We start from the raw sequence: 4,641 nt of genomic DNA, 5'->3' as shown, positions 1-4,641 counted from the left end.
GGATTGGGCCTTGGGCTTGGATAATCCAAGCTTGGGGTAATGTAGTAATCATCCAAAGCATGTACTCATGATTATGTAGTGGAACCCAATTATTAATTGGGTGTTATTTTGGTGTTGACAGTTCAGGAATCTATCATCCAGCAGCTGGGGTTGAGTCTGCGGGACTTCAGCAGTGTAGGATTGTGTCTACGGGACTTCAGCAGTGTGAGGTGAGTTACCTTCCAGTAGAAGTGGGTCTAAGGCCATAATGTTGGCCCACTAGTAGGAGCTTGTAGTTAGATGATCGTCTATGTGACAATTATCTGGTATGTACTTTCTTTATGCTTTATGTGCTAGTATGCTATATCATTATGTGGTAGTGGTAGGGATGAAATAGTCCCCGGATACCAGTTGAAAGATACCAAAGGGGTAGGTCGGGCATCCAGATATGCCTGACAATATATTAATGTATGCTATGCTATGTTATTATATGGTAGTGGTAGGGGTGAAATAGTCCCCGGTTACCGGTTGAAAGAGACCGAAGGGGAGGCCAGCACCCAGATATGCTAGGCAGTTATCCGGTTGAAAGAGACTGAAAGGGAGGCCAACACCCAGATACGCTAGGCAGTTGTCCGGTTGAAAGAGACTGAAGGGGAGGCCAACACCCAGATATGCTAGGCGATTACCGGTTCAAAGATACTGAAGGGGTAGGTCGGGCACCCAGATATGCCTGGCAGTATGTTATTTGTATGGTATGTGGTATGATGGGGGAACTCACTAAGCTTCGTGCTTACGGTTTACAGTTTTGGTTTCGATTAGTTTGTTTTAAAGGAAAGGAGCTGGCTTGTTTGCAACAAATCACACTATGTTTTCTGCACACGGGATCCTTGGGATTACACTCTGATATGGTTTCAAGATATTATATTTTGATTATTAACACTTTGGTTTTGACATGAGACATTATTATGAATGTTTTTATACTAATGGTTTTATGTAATAATTTATTTAAAAATGAAAATTTTAGTTTGTATTTTTGGGATGTTACAATTTTCCTAAATAAGCTAGTGCTCATGCCTATTCAGGTGCATTACCTAAATTCATTTTAGACACACTCCTCACGATCATTACTTAGCATTCTAAGTTTAAGTCTAGAAATTTCCTAGAATTTCCTAGTTCGCTTAAACTAATGCTCTAATACCAAATGTGACATCCCCATCTTCACGGCCTGAAAAGACCGATTTGTTTATGCTTTGTTTTAAAATCAGAGTAATCTTTTTAAAGAAAACAGTTGTGAAATTTGTCTCAAAAACAAAATATGATAACCATTTATCAAAACATTTCTCAAAGAGAATGTATTTTCATTAAATAATAAAACCTCGGGATGTTATGTTCCGATACATACCAAAAGCATAAACAACACAATACAGACCTTACAACAATTATTTACTACAACTGGTCTATAATCCAAAGTCTCTCGTCAAGTCATATGACTTATACTCTTGTGTCATTACCTGTAATACAAAGAAAACTGAGTGGGTCGAGCTTGGGAGCTTGGTGAGCATATAGGGTTTTCAACCCACAATGTTATATCATATTATATATATATATATATTAGAACTCACAAACATATACAATTTCACTATATACAAGCAACTCTTATCCCACCCTGTCGATCCTTACAACGAAACGATCCATACTCTCGTATCACAGTTTACCTCCTTACCTAATCCATACTCACGGATCTAAAACTAACCTCTATACCGAATCTGTACTCCTGGATCTAGTATATCTGATCCATACTCTCGCATCATAATTTTCCTCTTTACGTAGTCCATACTCACGGATCTAGTATATCTGATCCATACTCCCGGATCTAAATTAACCTCTTGATCCGATCCATACTCCCGGATCAATAACTGTGCCCAATCCATACTCCTGGAACAGGGACAATTAACTATACCTTAATCCATAATCTTGGATTAATAACTAATAACTAAGTCTTAACCCATACTCCCAGATTAATAACAAATAACTAAGTCTTAATCCATTCTCCCAGATTAATAATTGTGCCCAATCCATACTCCCGGAATATGGACAATTAACTATACCTAAATCCTGATCTGAACCATACTTTCAGATCAATAATTGTGCCCAATCCATACTCTCGGAATAGGGACAATTAACTATACCTTAATCCGTAGCTACCAAAGTTCTTCTCTAAAATGTGCTAACTCCATAACTATCGATGTTTACTCATACCATCTTTCATCTCTCATCGTTCATCTACCCATGTTCTACCCAACATATTTTTAGATATAAAATACATATACAGTTTAACTCATTTAAAAACTATATAGAACATCCATTCCACACCCATCTCATATAAACAAATAATATATAAACAGATAGCACGTATTTCATAGCAAATACTTCGTATTTATGTGTTAGAAGAAAGTAACTACACACTCACTTGATTAGACGATGCTCTGACAACACTACAACTCGTAAAGTAGTATTATTTGATGTAACCGGGATATCTTCACAAACCGGGTTTCTCGCGGACAGAGTTTCGGCTCGAAAACTCTTTTTCTCGGGATCTTTGGGGCTTCGAGACTCGCTTCGGGTCTCAGGAATGATACCGAGGCTTCAAGGTATAACTTGTATGCAAAACGAGGCAATAGCGAGTGAGAGAGAAAGAAATAAGCAACAAATCTTGGAATCCCTCGACTTCTATTTATAGGGGGTTGAACCCTCGATTATGCTGGGCGTAACTCAAAGAGTACGTTGGGCGTACTCCGCAGTCGACATGTATACTGGGCGTACACCTAGTACTCGGGGCGTACTGGGTGGATCAGATCGAATGCGTCACTGCATACGGACCCAGGGCACTCGAGTGATGGGTCAGGTCGACGTGGCCCATTTCGGTTCACGAACATGGGTACGTTGGGCGAAACCCGGTTTTCCAAACTTCAAAAACGCGTAACTTTCGCATATGATCTCCGTTTTCGACGTTCTTTATATCCACGCGTAGGTGAGACTATACTCTACAACTTTCGTTTAGAGTCTGTCGGCTAATTTTTAATTTATTTTTATTATTTATTTTTAGTAGGCCGGGACAGGAAAACTCTGTTAGAAATTCATTACTTCTTCATCTGACGCCCGTTTTCGTCTGTCTTTCTTCCATTGCACTACTATCGATGAGATCTTCGATTCTCGTTTAGATTGTTTCGGCTAGAAATCACTCGATCTCAAATCCGAACTTTGGGCTGCATACCGCTAAGTCGAAACTTAGAAAAATCATAACTTCCTTATATGAAGTCAGATTTAGACGTTCTTTTTATGTACGCTCTCGGTTTAACATATTCTACGACTTTCGTTTAGATCACTAAGGATAAATATTGCTCTAACATAAATTCACTATTTACGTCGCGCTGTGTCATGCCAGTTCTGTCGCGAAACTTTGACAGGTCATACCTTCTTCGTTATAACTCGGGTATCGACATTCTTTATATATCTAGAATCCTTGTCACGACCACTACAACTTATTTATGATTATTTATTGTAAATAATCTTCTATTTAAAAGTCATTTTTTTGACGCTCATCGTCTCTAAATTGACTAGCCCTAATCTACGAGCGTTACAGATTCGCGCCCCGAACTTCAGAAATTCATATCATTCGCATACGATCTCTGTTTTTGACGTTCTTTATATCGACGCGAAGGTGTGATTATTCTCTACAACTCTCGTTTAGACTTCGTCGGCTAATTTTGATTTTATTTTTATTATATTTTTATTATATTATTTTTAGTAGGCCGGGACAGGAAAACTCCGTTAGGAATTCATAACTCCTTCGTCTGACGTCTTTTTTCGTCTGTCTTTTTACCGTTGGACTAATATCGAAGAGACCTTCGATTCTCGTTTAGATTGTTTCGGCTAAAAATCGTTCGATCTAATATTCGAACTTCGAGCTGTACACTACCAAGCCGAAACTTCGATAAATCATAACTTCCTCATACGAAGTCAGATTTGGGCGTTCTTTTTATGGACGCTCTCGGTTTAACGTATTCTACAACTTTTTTTTGGATTACTAAGGCCAAATATCTCTCCATTGTAAATTCACTATTTACGTCACGTTGTGTCGTATCGGTTTTGTCGCGAAACTTCGACAGGTCATAACTGATGGGATTTGTACAAACAATCCTATGTGTGCATGCAACCCTAGAATTGGATCTATGTTTTCACTATTAGATACACAACATTATGAGCACATAAAGAAACCCTAATTCTAGCATATAAGTAATCATATTAACATAAGAATAGGTTTATAATATTACCTTGATTATTATGTAGCAATAACAATCCCAAATCTCCTTGTATTGACTTTGGAAGGCTTAGAGTTACAAGTGTCACTCCTCTAATGGTTCACAAACACCAAGAGCAAATGGAGAAGCAAGAGAGAGAGGGAAGAGGTATAAAATTCGTTTCTAGGAACCCTAGACAAGGCATGGACGAATTCTTATGGCCTTAGGGTTATTTATATAGGTGTAGAGATTAGGTTTCAGTCCTTATCCTTATCTAGTTGCTTGCCCACCAAGCAACCATAAGATAAGCCTTGAAAACCCTTATCTTTTATACTTTGGACGATTTCAAGGATCCTTATCT

Source organism: Lactuca serriola, chromosome 8 (assembly GCF_051521515.1).
Source record: "Lactuca serriola cultivar US96UC23 chromosome 8, Lser_US96UC23_V15, whole genome shotgun sequence".
Lineage (NCBI taxonomy): Eukaryota > Viridiplantae > Streptophyta > Magnoliopsida > Asterales > Asteraceae > Lactuca > Lactuca serriola.
This window is presented reverse-complemented; position numbering follows the sequence as displayed.